This window comes from Rhineura floridana, chromosome 14, assembly GCF_030035675.1.
Source record: "Rhineura floridana isolate rRhiFlo1 chromosome 14, rRhiFlo1.hap2, whole genome shotgun sequence".
In the NCBI taxonomy this organism is placed as follows: domain Eukaryota; kingdom Metazoa; phylum Chordata; class Lepidosauria; order Squamata; family Rhineuridae; genus Rhineura; species Rhineura floridana.
The window spans coordinates 10,875,874-10,895,025 of record NC_084493.1 but is presented as its reverse complement, the minus strand read 5'-3'; the positions used below and the strand labels follow the sequence as shown (position 1 = coordinate 10,895,025).

At 44.2% G+C, this 19,152-nt stretch overlaps 1 protein-coding gene across 6 annotated transcripts in view; it reads right to left on the bottom strand.

Annotated features, from left to right (window-relative positions):
- The window catches only part of SEMA6D (semaphorin 6D), a 414,582-nt gene that overhangs the window by 263,574 nt on the left and 131,856 nt on the right, over window positions 1-19,152 (bottom strand). For 5 of the 6 annotated variants that reach the window (XM_061595391.1, XM_061595390.1, XM_061595398.1 and 2 more), the window contains one exon: window positions 17,589-17,656. The exons of the other annotated variant lie outside the window; for it this stretch is intronic. The gene's annotated coding sequence lies outside the window, so the exon portion shown is untranslated. The remainder of the gene's footprint in view (window positions 1-17,588; window positions 17,657-19,152) is intronic. 6 annotated transcript variants of the gene reach the window in all.

Here is a 19,152-nt window from a genome sequence, read left to right as displayed (position 1 = left end):
CTCCCACTCCATGGACCACTTGAAAATTGCTCGTGGTCTTGGTGGACCACGTCATGATTTTTCTGCCTGTTGTAGCAATTGTAATGCACTGTGCTAGGTGCTGCATGATGTTTAATTGCATTTATTGCTTCTTTTATTTCTGATATTGTATTTGTATTATAATTTGCATTCCACAGAATTCAAATTGGAATACAATAAAATGCAATAAAAGAAATAAAGGAAGCAATACAAATACAATTTAAAATCAATATGAGTATTAATGTGGACATGCCACAGACCACCTGAATGAGGCTTGTGGACCACTGATGGTCCATGGACAGCGGTTTGGGAACCTTTGATGGAAGGTACATCACTTACACCACAGCAGACAATGAGGTGAATAACATAGTTTTTGGTGGAAGGCAAATTGCAGCAGAACGGAAACAGTGTTGCCTTTGACAAATACAGTATAGAAGACAATGCCTTTTTTACCTACCTCCCTATCTCACAGGGTTGCTGTGAAGATAAGTGGCAGGGAACCCATGTATGACACCTTGAGTTCCTTGGAAAGAAGGTAGGATATAAATATTAATAAACAATAGTAATTTATTACCATTATTTTTTAAAACATTACTTTACACTTTTCCCCAAGTCACATTTTAGTCTTAAGCCTTAACTTCAAAATTCACATTGATCAATCAATCTAATCTGCATTTTCTGCCTGGGACTTCACTGGGAGCCTGAATGACAATGGACTGATATTATTTTTGCATACATAATTCATTGCATGGTTTGCGGATTAAACGCTTCTCCTCTTGCATGGAGGGGGTGTATCAACTTCACTATCAGGAAGAGAAGACATGAAGCTAACTTCTTACACAAAGCAATCATCCTCTATTGAGACACTAGTAACATTAGTAAGCAAATATTTATCATAAACAAAAGGGGCTATTGAGGCTTTCAGCTCATTAGAGAGAGGTCTGGGCAGATGACTACATTGTGGGAAGTCAAAAGAGTTATGAAAGGAAGAAAATACTTATTTATCCATAAAAGCATCCTCACTGATTTGGAAACTCATTAGGCTTTCTTTAAAAAAAATGCTAAGATATATATTTACATTTTTAGTTGTGATGCTGGATTTTTAGCTGAGGAACAAGCAATAAAAACATTTAACAACAGAGAAACATTGAGAAAGAGTTTTTTAAGCTTGATGACTACAGTAAGCTTAGCTAATTATATTTTGGTGAATTCCACTCAACACAACCAGGGCTCTGATATTATCAGTGTTAAACTCTAGTTCCCAAGTACTCTAAACCTATCTCTTTGATGCATGTGTTTATTATGTGCAGGGAATATTTGATGTGGAGGAGCATGCCAAGATTTGACACCCATCTGTGGTACAGTTCATAATTCTATCACATCCCGCCTAATGTGGAAACCAGTGATTTCAAAACTGTGCTCTGAGGATCTGCAGAGTTTCCTGAGCAGCTCATAAGAAAACGATGGAGAACCCGGTGCCCTCCAGATGTTGCTGGACTCCAATCCCATCAGCCCCAGTCAAGGAGAATGGGAATAGCTGTCAAGCAACAACTAGAAGGTCAGAGGGCATCCATCCCTGTCATAACGCATTCCCCAATGACAAAATCAGTACTAGTGGACAAGGTTCCCTGCAAGACAGATTGCTCACACAGCCATTTGTGGAATAGCTGATGCTCAGTGGTACATCATCATCATTCAAAACAGGTCTAAAGTGACATAGCCCACATAGCCACCTCAGGATTCTGATCTCCTCATTCTACTAGAGGTGGAGAATAGGCAATGACCCTCAAAAACAGGAATCTACCACACCAGCAATTACTACCTCCAGCTTTCACAATCAGATATGACATGGTTTAGCACTTCAAAGGCACATAATAGAGCCTTCTTCAGGAATACATGAGATGTAAGAGATGGGTGGGAGAGCAGGGACATGCCCGCTGGCTTGTCCACTCTGTCACATTCTCCTGGGTTGGGAAAAAGACTTCTACAGTGGGACGTCTACTTGTGTATAAGGTACCTGATGTGACATTTATTTATGTATTAGATTTTTGACCTACCCTTCACCATAAGGTCCAAGGGCAGGTTGCAACAATGTAAAAATACAGCATTAAATAAACCATTTACATGAACTGTGCTTGTGATGGCTCAGATCATATGCCTTCATTTGTATGAAATCATCAGACCATTACAAAACAAAGTTTTAACACATTGAAGGCAACACAAAGCAACACTCCTTATGGGCAACTTTCTGGGGGAAAGTGGTGGGCAGGACCGGAGACAAAAGTAGGTGGAGCAACAAATGTAGATTTTATTTTGTGCAATTGGCTAGTTTCTGCACATGCGCGCACACACACACCACTCTCTGTGCTCCATCCAGACAAGAGAGGCAAGCAAGCAGCATTATCAGAGTTTAAGGACACATTCCTTTTCAGCCAGGAAAAAAAGCACTCAAGGTGCAAAGCAGCTACAGTGAAGGGTGTGGCCTACAGAAAGGGGGTGTGGCAAAAAGGGAGAAGAGTCCTGGGGGTCAGACAGAGAGTCTCCGAGGACCAAATTTGAACCCCATGCCTGAGCTTCCCCAGCCCTGGTATAAATACTGTTCAGAAGAATCACCTCTTAATGGTCATCGAAATTCATTACAAGTGTACCTAAAAATCAGCTGTGGTCTTCTACACAGACAGTTCCAAAACCATTCATTAATTATCCCCCCCCCCAAAAAAACAACCCCAAAACCCAGCAGCTCAACCCACCCTATTTTTAAAAGGATGCAGGATCCACCCTCCCCAAGTCCCATGACCCCACTACTGACTTGCTTTGGGACCAGAGCTCCTAGCTGTTAACTTTAGCAAGTGGGCAAATTTTGGGAAAAGTAAGATAAGAAAGTAGGCTCAGAAGCCTATTTTTTCTTGATTCTGCATTGCATGTAGCATAAAAATAGACTCCTTTTGTTTCCATAATGGATTTTACAAAGCAATCTAGGTGGGTTGGCAGCTCTGCAATCTGACAAAACAAATATTTCTTTTCACGGAAAAGTACATATGAGTCCCCCCCCACCCACCCTCCTATCGCCCAAAAATCTCACGAAGCTTTTCAGAATCCAGCACACGTCCTTTCCTCTTTGCAACTCATTTTCCCCTCTTTTTGTGAAAACCAAGGCAATAATTCACAGCTCACTGGGTCTCTTAAATAACCCCCTTTATATTTACATGGTAGGCATCCCCCCATTACCCAGCAGGGATCAGCTATACTGGCAGCCAGTCATTACGCATTCTTAAGACTTTGGAGGTTTAACATGCCCCCTCCTCTAGTTAGTATTTTTTTTTAAAAAAAAGTAATGATAAAAAATTTCCTGTCACCGTCTCAAAACCAAACAACATAACTGTGTCATTTTGTAATTTTCAAGTATTTCCTACTCTGGGCCTCATCCAGACTCCCACATTAAAGCTCAGATGTGTTCCACCATGCCAAGAACTTTTACTCTCTCTCTCTCTTTCTCTCTCTCTCTCCTATAGGAGATTAAATGAGGTACTTGAGTTTCTTTGCCGAAACTTTTTTTAAGTGTCGACTTGCTCGGCCTTACGCGCTGCAGTTAATTTAATCCAGAGGCATTCAGGAGTCTGGGAAAGAACAACACTTTCACTCATCGCTAAATAACGAGAGCTTTCTTGAGAGGCCAAAAATGAACTTGAAAAGAAGAGGGGGGGGAGAGATATCTATCTGTATATACAGTACATGAAAGATACATTGTTTGGTTCCAGAAAAGGGTTCTTTAGAAACCAATTTAGCAGTCGGTATGGAGGATTAATTTGTAGGAACCCTGGGTTCAGATGGAATTATTATCAACAATCATTTTGCCGAGTTAAAAAGAGGTATCGGAATCGGGTTGCTGATGGACATCTTTTTGGAGACTGATTCAGTTAAGAAATAGCTACCTTTCTTAGTTCATGGAAGTTAGCAAAGTGTGTCTGCATGGTGCGCTAGGTATGGAAAGACATGGAAACAGGGGAAGCTGCCTTAGACCAAAAGTCAGACCATTGGACCATCTAGCTGAGCACCATCGACACTGGCTGACAATGGCTCTCCAGTTTTTTTGACGGGATCTTCCCACCCTACCTGGATATGCCGGAGACTGAACTGGATACCTTCTGCATGCAGGGCAAATGCTCTACCAATGCCCATTGTCTTGGAGTCTTGGGGAAATTTCTCAAGTTGAGTTTAGCGGCTCTGAGTTGTACCCTACAAAATATTGCATTATATCATGTTTTGGAGAAAGAAGCATTCCTTTAAAAAACAACAACAGTGAACATGCTGCCAGTCAATCGCATTAAATGATGCTAACTTGTAGTGTTTGGGGAGATCATGATTTCTTTCAGTTCACTTTCTCTACATCATTCATAATTCTACAGCCTGTCATGCCATCCAACCTCACCCTCTTGCTACTCAACTTCTTTCTCAACTGAAAACCCCATAAGTCGTTCATTGTAAGGAAAATGCTTTAACACTGCCATCACTCCACCAGAAAATGAAGGCGGTAGGTCTGCTATTATCTGGATCCCTTTTAAAAGATGTACGTTACCATGGACATTTCCCAGTCCCTGGGTTACAAGGTGCTTTGACAAAAGGTAATATTTTCATTAACCATTCAGTAATCCTACACCAACTGAGTTTTTTAAAGAACACTGCAGACAAGGATTGCTAACTTGGAGCCCTCCAGAGCAATGACCATGATGGCCGCAGCTCCAACAACATCTGGAAGGCCACAGGTTAGCCACCCCTGTCTCAGGGAAATGTCACCTGGTCTTAACCCTTTCCCTTCAGGGCCCAATCCACTTTATGTAAATTTGCAATGCCATAGCCAATCTTGATCAGAGCCTGCAGAGTGGTTTTCACAGAGCTACTTCACCATTTAAGCCATAAGCTACCATCATTAGTGATGCCACAGACACAGCACAACACAATGGGGGCCTGTGACAGCAGAGGTGACAGAGTTAAAGCATTTTCCTTACAATGAAGGACTTAAGATCTTTGGGCTTTTCAGCTGAGGAAGAAGCTGAGTACCAAGAGGCAAAGCCAGATGGCATGACAGCAACAACCTCATGCCAAATAGCATGCCAACTGTTGCTACAAGTCCTACTTGGAGGAAGGGCTTAAATTTTCTTAGCAAGAAAACATAGCTGTTTGTGAGGTGTGGAAATGCAAAGTTTCCACTTGGGCAGATTGTGGGGAGACCAATATTAATGGAAGACATTTGGATCCTGTGCAACCTCTCTAATTATCCATGAATTCTGGGAATCGTAGCGTTGTATCCAATGTAGCATGAAGTTAAAGTCACTTAGCGGTATATTTGTTCTGCTGACGAAATGCACAAGTGACTGCATAAGCAGGTTGCTGGGAACTTTGTTGCACAATATATTGCACAATCTGTGGCACAGCAAGTTTCCAATAGTGCCACAGCTGTGTTGGATCACTCTGTTGCACAACATTAAAACTCACCTATCTGCTAGCAGAAGAGACCTTAGGCTAGTGGACAGAGGATGCTGGATAAGAACATAGGAAGAGCCCTGCTGGTTGAGGCCAATGGCCTATCTAGTCCAGCATCCTGTTCTCACAGTGGGCAACCAGATGCCCATATCAAGCCTGCAAGCAGGACCTGGGTGCAACAGCACTCTCCCCTCCTGTGGTTTGCAGCAAATGGTAATCAAAAGCATACTGCCTCCAACCATGGACCCAGAGCATAGTCATCATGGCTAGTAGACACTGACAGTCCACTGACTGGTGACAGTGCTAGAATAAGATCTCACCCTCATGTAACTACAGTTCCTAGGATTCCTGGGGAACAACAGTTAACCCAGCTCAATTCAACCACTTGCAGGATAGCGTGACAAGAAGTTAGCAACACATGGAAGCGTTGACACTAATGGTTGGGCTTTGGACATGGCACTGAATGGAATGCACCATGGCTCTGCATGTAGATGCCCAACAGATGGGCAATGTAAAGCAAATCCAATAGGAAATGGTTGAAGAACCTGAGCCTGGAGAAGTGGGGAGGGGGGAAAGATGATGGAAGTCTTTAAGTCTACCTGAAGCACCGCTGCATAGAAGAGGGCAAATTTTTGTTTTCTAATGCTCCGGAAGGATTGGATCAAATGGGCTGAAATTACAAGAATGAAGATTTTTAGTTGCACATTAGGAGAAATGCCTTACCAGTGAGAGCAGTTTCACAATGAAACTATTTACCTAATGGGATGGTGGGTTCTTCCTTACTTGAGATGTTCAAGCATAGGCCAGGCAGCCATAGGATCAGAAGAATTTGTCTTACACTGAGTCAGTCCATTGTTCTATCTAGCTCAGTACTGTCTACACTGACTGGCAGCAGCTCTCCAGGATTTCAAACAAAGGTCTTTCTCAGCCTGGAGATTCTGGGGATTGAACCTGGGACCTTCTGCATGCAAAGCAGATGCTCTGCCACTGAGCTATGACCCTCCCCTGTTGGGGATGCTCTAGCTCTGGATTTCTTACACTGAGCTAGGGGTTAGAGTAGGTGACCTACAAGGCCTCCTCCAACTCAATGATTCTATACTGCCTGACCCCTTATATCCCTGTCCGATCACTACGATCTTTGGGGGAGCCTCTGTTGGTGGTCCTCCATGGCTCAGATGCACACCTTGTAGCTACTATAAGCCATGCTCTCTGTGTTAGCCGAAGGATGTGGAACTCTCTCAGCTGAGATTAGACAGGCACCCTCCTTGCTGAGCTTCAGGCGCATGACAAAGATTTTCTTATTCCAGGAAGCATTTTAAGGCAGAGCTTGGCTTTACGGTGAATATTTATTTATTTATTTATATATATACTGCTTAATCTTTCACATTTCTAAGTGGTGTATATAAAGATGAGCCATACATAAAATAAAACAATAAAATCATCATAAAACCATTTATTCTCTATATAGTTTTTTGTACACCACTTAGAAATGCCAATGATTAAATGGTATATAAATGCCTTAATTAATTAATTAGAATAAGATGCTTATTTTTGTTGACCACATGTGGAGCACAGGTTTCAGCATCAGAATCTCCTGTATTTTACATCATTGTAATTGCCCACAATGCACTGAAGCGAGGCGGCATGATTCCATGGCACATGGGCAGTTACTCAGGAGACTCCCTGTTGACATCAGACGTGGAGCATGTCACACTGATATACAAATCTAAGACTTTGGTTACAAGCCAAATCAGCTTTACTGTGCTCGTTGTAACATTACTGATATTGTTATAGGTTGTTGACCATTCTCAACCATTAACTCACCTATAAAACTGTGATATTTTAGAGATTAATATAGTAATTACAATTAAGATAATTTAAGAATGGTATTTCTGTTAAGGACAATCTTTTAAACAAAACCCTTTGAAAGTTAAAGGCTCCCTACGTTGAAGACATCACTTTTGTTTTACTCAGTTTATACAAAGTTTTACTATAATGCAGGGCTATCTCTTTTCCAGAAGCTGGTATAGCACAGTGGGGAGGAGAGCCTGGCTGGGAGTCCAGAGTCTGCGAGTTCAAATCCCCTCTCGTGTCTCCTGGGTGTCAAGGGGCAGCTAAAGATCATCCTCACAGTGAGTGGCTCAGGGGTTACGTGCCCTGCCACCTGTGCAGCCGTGGGCAAGCTACAGAGTCCCAAGGAGCCCAGTTGGCCCCCAGCTGGCAGTTGTGGACAAGGAAGGGGTGGCTTGTGCAGCTGTGGCAAGCTGAGCAGGCCCTAGCCAGCTGGGGAGGACTAGCCTCAGCGGTAGGCAATGGTAAACCCCCTCTGAATACCGCTTACCATGAACACCCTATTCATGGGGTAGCCATAAGTCAGAATCGACTTGAAGGCAGTCCATTTCCATTTCATCTCTTTTCCTTTCAGGTTCTTGGACTGGTATTTGTAAATAATCCATTGCATCTATTCCCCCCCCCCCCGTATATATCAAAATGTAAAGGCACTGAGCAGAAAAGCTCTGAAATGTATTTGCCTGTAATTTGGTAGGTTTAATCCACTGGCTGGTGGGGAGGGGGGTGCCATGCGTGCAAATTTCACCCACTTCTGCCCAAAAGGGGAAAAAACAGACATTTTTGAGTCCTCTTATTAGCCAGCAGAGTGGGAAATTGAGCTTTTTTTTCATGAAGTGGATTCTGATCAAGAAGGTGAGTCAAACTGGGCAGAATGCAAAGCACTTTGGGAAGAAGTGGACTGATTCCTGAAGTTCAGAATCTGGATCTGAACTGAATCTTGATGCTGATGCACACCCGTATGGAATAGTCCTGTGAGATAATAATAATTGCACAGGTTACTAGTCATCCAGGAAGCATATGCTGAGCACATTCCAAATGGTTCAGAACTACTTCACCAAGTCATAAATCTTTCATAGGTACAATTATGTGTGAACAGTGGTAGGAAAAGCACATTCAACAGCTGGAGTCAGGTTGGCTTACCAAAATAAAATTGCAAAATTAAATTTAGATGAACCTAATTAAAAAGGGGGGATTAATTCATCACATGCTCATTGAAATCCTTTTCTGTGTCCAAAAAAAAAAGAAATCTATTAAAGCCTGAATTCAAAAGCCACAGAAAGGCTGAAGAGAAGTGTGAATGGCTGGAAAATAAAGCAGTTTAGCCATGGGGAACTTTGTGTGTGCATAATGTGGGTGCTCCCACTCGCACAGTTACTGAAGAAAGGATGCCTTTTTAAAGACTAGCAACAATAAAGAGACCTGATGAGCACTGATGTTCTGAAGATCTTTTACAAGAGTGCTGTTAGGACCTCCCCCCCCAAACCATAGTCTCAACAGATGTGTTCTCTGGAAACATGATTTAAGGCTAATTTACAAAGTTAAGAACTGAAAGGGTACCAACACCCCATGTTAATATTTATCTACTCAGAGAGAAGCTCCCCTCCCGACATTCCCTTTGAGTTGGTAAGATTTAACATGGGTAGAAGAGGCCGGCATGGTGGGATGGTGACGCAGATCTGCCCTCCTGACACTGGCACCACTGCCGCTTACTGGGATGAGGCAGGATGGCAGTGAGGTCGGGGTTGCTTGGACGCACCAGTGGAACGTTGGATTGGCGCTGCTGGTGCACCTGTGCGGCCCCTGACCTCATCGCTGCCCCCTTGCCACATCCTGGCAAGTGGCAACAGCTGCAGTACTGGAAGGCCACCTCCCCAGCACTGCCCCACCTCACTGGCTGCTCCTGAACACGGCACCTGATTTTCATACAGGAGTATTTTCAAGTAAACACCCCCTCCTCAAAATCTCAGTAAAATTCAAGCAGAGTTTCATCTTAGACAGAGAATAAGATCTTTGCACAGCGTTCATCCGTGACCCTGTGCAGAAACAGCAGACTTTTCCTGGATCTGGCACTGAGACAATAGTAGGACTCATGCAAGAGGGTGGAGAAAATCTGCAGGGAACACGGGGAGGTCTCCAAAGCCACTCAAGAGTGGGTCCCCTATCCAGTGTTACCTTAGGGATTATCTATGCATTGCTATTCCAAAATGTCCGTGTAGGATTTGAATTTGAAGGAAGAGCCAGAGCAGGCACGCTCACATATATGAGGCAACCGAGAGATTCGCCTGATTGCATTTTGATGCCTGGTCTCCCTTGGGCTATGAATGTATATTCATAATGGGTATTGACTGCATTTGCAATAACTTTAGGAAATCAGTCTGCACAACAAAAGGAGGAGGGCAAGACGCCAATTCAGCATACTCAGAAAAAAGAAAGAAAGAAAGAAAGAAAGAAAGAAAGAAAGAAAATACTTGAAGTGGTACACAAACAGAATTCTGCAGCTGGCATGAATGCAAATAGAGCAAGGGCTGTGGCTCAGTGGTAGAGCATCTGCCTTACACTCAGAAGGTTCTAGGTTCAATTCCTGGCATCCTGCGGAGCTGCTGCCAGTCAGTGTCAACAATACTGAGCTAGATGGACCAATGACCTGACTCAGTTTAAGGCAGCTTCCTATGGGTGTCTATGTCAATAGGTCATCTAGTCTTGCACACTCAGGCACTACAGGCATAAGAAATTGAGCTCCCCCTGGTATAAATCAAAATCAACACCCTGCTCTCAGTTTACATCACGTGTATTATCATCAACTATTTCTTCCTTATAACTAGAAAATATCTAAGGTAGAGTGCTCACAAAAGTTTCTGAGATGCTTAAGCATGCTGTATCAAAGGCATCACCGAACATCCAAAATACATCCCAGTATGAATTAATTTAGGAACAGATTTGAGGCTTTAAACTTAGCTGACAAAGGACCAGAAGAACTATGGATTGAAGTCAGAGACATTATAGAATGCAAAAAGACAATACTTCTAGTTTAAAAGAGAGAAAGGTCTCAATGGATGACTGATGAAACTCTTAAAATGGTTAAAGAGAGAAGGAAAGCAAAAGGAGACAGAAACACGGTCAGAACCCTAAATGCAATAATACAGCGACTAGCACATAGAGACAAAGTACTATTACAATAGTTATTGTATAGAAATAGCAGAGGACAACAAAAAAGGTAGAACAAGAGCCCTATTCCAAAAGATTAGAGACAAATTAAAAGGAAATTTAAACCAAGAGTGAGGATGTTGAATAATCAACAGGGAAACTCACTGACTGACTGAGACAAAACAAAAGTAAGATGGAAGCAATAAACTGAAGAACTCTATAAAAGAGATGCAAGGATGACAGATTCATTCACAGAAGAACTGTACGAAGAAGAACCAGAAATTTTAGAATGTGAGGTGAAACCTGCTCTTAAAATACTTGGAAGAAACAAATCACCAGGATCAAATGGTATATCAACTGAGTTGCTACAAGCTACTGAGATGGAATCTGTCCAAATGTTGACAAAAATTTGTCAACAAATATGGGAAACAAAAAAATGACCCCCAGACTGGAAGATATACATCCCAATTCCAAAGAAAGGGGACACCAGGGAATGCAGTAGTTATCTAACTATTGCCTTAATATCCCATGCAAGTAAAGTAATGCTCAAGATTCTACAACAAAGGTTCTTACCATATATGTAGTGAGAAATGCCAGATGTCCAAGTTGGATTTAGAAAGGGAAGAGGTACCAGATATCATATCACAAACATATGTTGGATAATGGAATAGACCAAGGAATTTTAGAAGAAAATCACCCTGTGCTTTATAGATTACAGCAAAGCCTTTGATTGTCTAGACCAGCCTTTCCCAACTGTGTGCCTCCAGATGTTGTTGGACCACAACTCCCATCAGCCTCAGCCATTGGGAATGCTGGCTGAGGCTGATGGGAGTTGTGGTCCAACAGCATCTGGAGGCACACTGGTTGGGAAAGGCTGGTCTAGACCATGAAAAACTATGGAATGCTTTAAAAGAAATGGGGGTGCCACAGCATCTGATTGTCCTGAGGTGCAACCTTTACTCTGGACAAGAGGCTACTGTAAGGACAGAATATGGAGAAACCAATTGGTTCCCAATGAGAAAGGGTGTGAGACAGGGGTGTATTTTATCACCCTATTTGTTTAATCTATATGCAGAACTTGACATACTGAAAGCAGGATTGGCCCAAGATGAAGGAGGTGTGAAAATTGGAGGGAGAAATATCAATAATTTAAGATATACAGACGATACCATACTACTAGCAGAAACCAGTAATGATTTGAAACGAATGCTGATGAAAATTAAAAAGGAAAGCATAAAAGCAGGACTACAGCTGAATGTCAGGAAGACTAAAGTAATGGCAACAGAAGATTTGTGTAACTTTAAAGGTGGCAATGAGGACATTGAACTTGTCAAGGATTATCCATACCTTGGCACAGTCATTAACCAAAATGGAGACAATAGTCAAGAAATCAGGAGAAGGCTAGAACTGGGGAGGGCAGCTATGTGAGAAATAGAAAAGGTCCTCAAATGCAAAGATGTATCACTGAACACCAAAGTCAGGATCATTCAGACCATGGTATTCCTAATCTCTATGTATGGATGTGAAAGTTGGACAGTGAAAACAGTGGATAAGAGAAAAATCAACTCATTTGAAATGTGGTGTTGGAGGAGAGCTTTGCAGATACCATGGGCTGCAAAAAAGACAAATAATTGAGTGTTAGAATAAATTAAACCAGAACTATCCCTAGAAGCTAAAATGAAACTGAGGTTATCATCCTTTGGTCACATAATGAGAAGACATGATTCACTAGAAAAGAAATAATGCTGGGAAAAACAGAAGGGAGTTGAAAAAGAAGAAGACCAAACCAGAGATGGATTGATTCCATAAAGGAAGCCACAGACCTGAACTTACAAGATCTGAACAGGGTGGTTCACAACAGATGCTATTGGAGGTCGCTGATTCATAGAGTCGCCGTAAGTTGTAATCGACTTGAAAGCACATAACAACAACAAAGAACAAATTAAACCAGAACTATCACTAGAAGCTAAAATGATGAAACTGAGGTTATCATACTTTGGACACAGAAGACATGATTCACTAGAAAAGACAATAATGCTGGGAAAAATACAAGGGAGTAGAAAAAGAGGAAGGCCAAAGAAGAGATGGATTGATTCCATAAAGGAAGCCACAGACCTGAACTTACAAGATCTGAACAGGGTGGTTCACAACAGATGCTATTGGAGGTTGCTGATTCACAGGGTTGCCATAAGGTGAAATCGACTTGAAGGCACATAACACACATGTGTGTGTGTGTGTGAATTTTAGTGTGTATTGGTGTGAATGTGCATTTTGTGAGTGAATGTGACTTGGTGTGTGTGTATATGTGAGTTTTATTTGTTTTAATATGTGCCTGGGAGAGAGTACTATACATCGACCGGGGAGACTTTCGGGGGCCCGGGTAATGGGAGGTACGGTGTTGTGAGGAGAACATGCCAGGTAAGGGGAACTCTTCCCAGACAAGTAGTGTCTGTGACTTGTTCCGGTTCTCCTCACATCCCCAGGACTGCTGGTTGTTCCATCAGTCAGCCTTCGGATCTCCATGTGCTGTTGTTAAACGCCAGGTCGGTTCACCATAAAATCTCCCTTGTTCATGATTTAATTGTGGAGGAGGCTGCCGACCTGGCATGTATAACTGAGACCTGGGTGGGCGATCAGGGAGGAGTTGCTCTTTCCCAGCTCTGCCCACCTGGGTATACGGTTCAGCATCATGGTAGAACCGAAGGACGGGGAGGTGGGGTTGCTGTGGTCTATAGGAGTTCTTTCTCACTCACCAAGCACCCTGTCCAGGTGACGACTGGCTTGGAGTGTCTCCACCTTGTGCTGGGCCAGAGAGACAGACTGGGAATTTTGTTGGTGTACTGCCCGCCCTGCTGCCCAACAAATTCCCTAACTGAGCTGACAGAGGTAGTCTCGGAGGTATTGTTGCGGTCCCCTAGACTATTGGTACTGGGGGACTTCAACGTCCATGCCAAGACTGCTTTATCTGGGGCGGCTCAGGACTTCATGGCCTCCATGACAACCATGGGACTGTCTCAGGTTGTTACTGGCCCAACGCATGTGTCGGGACATACTCTTGATTTGATCTTCGCCACTGGGCATGGAGATAGTGATCTGGTGGTTGGGGGGTTTTCATCTACCCCATTGTCATGGACAGATCACCGCTTGCTGAAGTTTAGGCTCACAGTGACCCTTTCCCTCTGCAAGGGTGGGGGACCTATTAAATTGGTCCGCCCCCGGAGACTAATGGATCCTGAGGGTTTCCAAAGGGCTCTGGGGGATTTCCCGACTGAGAAGACTGGCGCTCCTGTCGAAGCCCTGGTTGAATTGTGGAATACGGAGATGACCTGGGCGGTTGACACGATCGCTCCCATGCGCCCCCTCCTATGTAGAGCTCATACAGCTCCATGGTATACCGCGGAGCTGAGAGTGATGAAGCAAGAGAGGAGGAGGCTTGAGTGCAGATGGAGGCAAACTCCCGACGAATGCAATTATGCCTTGGTAAGTGCCTGTTCTAAGCGGTATATAGTAGCGGTGAGGGCAGCAAAAAAGAGATATTTTGCTGCCACAATTAAGGCATTTCTCTCCCGCCCAGCAGAGCTCTTTAAAATTGTACGAGGGCTTTTACATTCTGGCCCTCGGGATATTATAGATTCATCTGTACCCGCTGTGATGAGTTCGCGAGGCACTTCCAGGATAAGATCGCATGCATTCGCCGGGACTTAGACTCCAATATTATGGCAGTGGGATCTAATGAAGCATCCAGAACACGGTCTTGTCCTTATTTATTGGATGAGTTTCAGTCTGTGCAGCTTGAGGATGTTGACAAGATCCTTGGACTGATGCGGGCAACCACATCTGTGCTGGACCCTTGCCCCTCTTGGCTGGTGAAAGCTGGCAGGACCGGAACCGCCGGCTGGGCCAAGGAGATAATAAACGCCTCTTTGAGAGAAGGAGTGGTCCCTGACTGCCTAAAAGAGGCGGTAGTGAGACCGCTCCTGAAGAAACCCTCTTTGGACCCAGATAACCTGAACAACTATAGACCTGTGGCGAATGTTCCGTTCTTGGGCAAGGTGCTGGAACGGGTGGTTGCCGGCCAGCTCCAGGGGCTCTTGGATGACACTGATTATCTTGATCCATTTCAATCCGGTTTTAGGCCCGGTTTTGGCACTGAAACAGCCTTGGTCGCCCTGTATGATGACCTTTGTCGGGAGAGGGACAGGGGGAGTGTGACTCTGTTGATTCTCCTTGATCTCTCAGCTGCTTTTGATACCATCGACCATGGTATCCTTCTGGGAAGACTCACGGAGTTGGGAGTTGGGGGTACTGTTTGGCAGTGGCTCCGCTCCTACTTGGTGGGTCGCCACCAGAAGGTTGTGCTTGGGGAACATTGCTCGATACCCTGGACCCTCCATTGTGGAGTCCGTCAGGGATCGGTACTGTCCCCCATGCTTTTTAACATCTACATGAAGCCGCTGGGTGCGGTCATCAGGAGTTTTGGGCTGCATTGTCATCAGTACGCTGATGACACGCAGCTCTATTTCTCCTTTTCATCTTCTTCAGGTGAGGCTGTTAATGTGCTAAACCGTTGCCTGGCCGCGATAATGGACTGGATGGGAGCTAACAGACTGAAGCTCAATCCAGACAAGACTGAGACGCTGTTGGTGAGTGCCTTCTCTGCCCAGATGGTGGATGTTCATCCTGTTCTTGATGGGGTTACACTCCCCTTGAAGGAACAGGTTCGTAGCTTGGGAGTTCTTTTCGATCCTTCCTTGTCTCTTGAGGCCCAGGTGGCCTCGGTGGCTCGGAATGCTTTTTACCATCTTCGATTGGTAGCCCAGCTACGTCCCTATCTGGACAGTGACGACCTCGCCTCAGTTGTTCATGCTCTGGTAACTTCTAGATTGGACTACTGCAATGTGCTCTATGTTGGGCTGCCCTTGAAGACTGTTTGGAAACTACAGCTAGTCCAGAATGCAGCGGCCAGATTGCTGACGCGGACCAGAAGGTCCGCTCATATAACACCTGTTCTGGCCTGTCTGCACTGGCTTCCTATTTGTTTCCGGGCTAGATTCAAAGTGCTGGTTTTGACCTATAAAGCCCTACACGGCATGGGACCGCAATACCTGGTGGAACGCCTCTCCCAATATGAACCTACCTGTACACTGCGCTCAACATCTAAGGCCCTCCTCCGAGTGCCATCCCATCGAGAAGCTCGGAGGGTGGTGACTAGAACTAGGGCCTTTTCAGTGGTGGCCCCCGAACTGTGGAACACTTTGTCTGATGAGGTGCGCCTGGCGCCGACGCTACTATCTTTTTATACTCCCAGGCATTTTAAAGTGTATTTTAACAGTATTTCACTATTATCTTGTATTTTGGACGTTGTTTGGTTCTTTTATTATTTGTTTGTTTTTGGTTCTTGATTTATTGTATTTATTGTACTTATACACTGTGCTTGTTTTATCTTTTATGTACACCGCCCAGAGAACCTTCGGGCTTAGGGCGGTATATAAATTAAATTAAATAAAATAAATAAATAAAAATAAGTGCTGGTATCTCCCTCTTGTGCATACGATGGAGAGGATGGTACCATTTTGGCTACATCAGCATCGGAGAACAGGTTTACTGTTGGTATGTTCACAGGAGCAGGCTACTGTCAACATATTATTCCACTGCTGAGAGAGGTGGAGTGGTTATCAATTTGTTACCAGGCCAGTTTCAAGGGTCTTGTGTTAATTTACAAAAGCCCTAAATAATTTGGGCCCGAAGTACCTTACGGACTGCCTGATTTCAGACACTCCGCCTTGATCACTGAGCTCTTCTGATGGGGTACTTTTGGTGATCCCACATGCCCCTGGTTGGGCTTTACCAGGGACCAAGCCTTTAGTGTGGCTTGCCTTGCCCTGTGGAACTCCTTGCCAATAGAGGCTTGGCAGGAGTCATCCCTGCTTGCTTTTAGTCATCTTCTGAAAACTGTATTATTCAGATAGACCTTTCAAACCCGAGACTCTTTACTAGTACTGTGTTATTAAGTTATCTTCTACCTTCCAGTATTTTATATGGAAATGCAGTTTATAAATACTTAAGTAAATAAATAGATTCCTTGAGGCACATGAGCAGAACTCTTTCTTCATGCTGCATTGCTTCAATTGCTGATGTAGAGCAGGGGTTGGCTGATCTCAAAGGATTGCATGATCTACTTTGTTACAAAAACTCCAAGACCTGCCAAATGGACCAACATGCAAAATAGTGGCTTACGGGTGACTGTAGTGGAGCAAGACCCTCCACATTCCACATCCTTGAGTGACTGAGCTCACAATCCTTCCAAAAACACACTGCTCCTAGTTCCTCCCCACACACAAAGTTTCTTCATTTCAGTCAGTATTGTGGGGTAGGTTTCTTGTTGCTGCTATTGTTTAAACAACTGAAAGTCAGAAACCCTTCCTGATCCACTTAAAAGCGGCCAGGCACACATCGCCGAAAAAGAGGAAATGCATCACCAAAAAGGGGGACAAAGGAGGGAATGGATTTGCTTCCAATTTGCATATGCTAATGCATATGCACATATAGAAATAATGCTATCATTTAAATTGAAATACAAGGCACCTCACACCAGAAGGGAAGACTGTAGCTAGGTGTGCTGCTCACCTGCTCAGTATGCTGTCCAGGTGCTAACTGATGATGGGCAACTTCAAGGCCCCCTTGCTCTACCTTCTGACAGTTCTTTATTTCCAAACTGGACTCAGATTTGACAACCCTTCAGTAGACGACTCCTTCAAACAGACAATGTCCTCTGCAAAGCGGGACACGTGGACAGCCTCGATGTACTGTAAACCATTCAGCAGCCTGCCAGTAGATCCCAATCTATCTTCTGCTTGCCTCCAACACAGATTTTTTTTTTTTTTAGGGGAGGGGGGTAGACTGGGACCTCTTTTCTAAGAAAGGAAATGGGTTGCTGGATTTTGCACGTTTCATGCACACACCTTAGGGAGCTAGCAATGGCTCTACACTGCACTGAAGGCATGTCAACTCCCATCTGTCATCTTCCATGTGTCTTGACTCCCCTTCCTACATCACCGGGCGACATCTGATCAGCACATATCTTTAGATCTTACCACTGATTCTTAAATGGTTGGCATCGATGTCCCCATGCAGGCTGGTCCCAACTCAGGTGCTTGCAACCCTGCCAAAGAAAACCAAAAAGAGAATATCCATGAAAGGGAGGCTTATTTCTACATGCTGGGTACCCATGGAAAGGGCGACATGACAATGGCTGCGAAAAAAGGTTTAGTGATGAAACCTCTACACCTGGGGATGGAACACCCACCATGTCCGCATGCCAACTATGGAACCTGCCTATTGATTTCCCAGAGAGTATTTTGATTAGAGGCACTGTGCTCTGATGCACGCAATCGCAACTATCCAACCGGGAAGGAACAACAGAGCCCGGCATGGTTAGTTTTAATAAACAGCATTAAAATAAAAATTTTAAAAGGTCAACGCAGGGAGGGAGGGGAAGCTGATGACCAATGTGAGATTAATGAAGCATGTACAATAAAGTACCATTTCTTTAATTAAAATCCCCAAGATGCCTCCAAGTTCAGAGAAATTCCATTCCTCTCAGTTCTCCTTCAGGAGTCTCTCTCCAAATATCAGAAAATGAAGGTCAAAGAGCCGGCATTTTATAGCTTACTTAAAATAAAAATCAAGGAACACACCTCAAGCAACAAACACGTGGTAGCAAAGTTATGATTTCCCATAAATAATTATGATTGCACTATAAGGGGCCCACACAAAGGCGTGTGTGTGTGTTTGTTTTATGATTGTTTACTGCCCATTCGACCAAGTTCATATCCACACCATACATTTAGAGCACTCTTATAATTTAACAGCCATAGCTTCCTCCAAAGAATCCTGGAAACTGTAGTTTGTTAAGTGTGCTGAGAGCTGTCAGGAGACTCCTCACAGAGCTACAATTCAAGGAATTGTAAAAGTGCAAGCTTTTAAGCACTGTAGTTATGTGCTGGGGGCAGCCTGTCTCCATCAGCAGCATTTTGCACCAGCTGGAGCTTTTGGACCATTGTGTTGCAAGAACCACTTGTTAACATTACTACTACTACTATCAATACCAGTACTACTACAAGGACTAGACTGGGCCTATCCAGGCAATGAGATGGTTGCTTGTACCCTTTTAACGTCTGACTGTGTCATGAGCCCTGTGGATTGGGTCTTGGAGCAATGAGGACAAGAAGGAGACAGACTTGGACTTGTGAGAAGACCCTAGTGATGTGCATTCAGACACAATTGAGCTTGAAGACTCCCATGCCAGACAGTGACAGCTCCGCCCCCAAATATCCAATGACCACCGATGAGGCACTGACCGATCAGGAAGCGGCCTCTTCGCCTTCCCTTCATCCCCCTTCCTCGTTCACCCTGCTGTCACCGCCGCACAGCCCTCCTCCTGAGGAGGACCTTGCTGAAGTGGCCCAGCCGCCTTTGCCTCGAGCCTGTAGGCTGTGGCACTGGCAGGCTCAAAGGGTTCCCACTGTCCCACTAAGGAGTGCTCACATATGCGTGCACTCCCAACTGTGACACTTTTCTCAGGTGTGTAGTGAGCCTACCCATCCTTACTTAAGGTTGGCAAGGGGGCATGTCTAACTGCTGCGACAACGTCTTTGT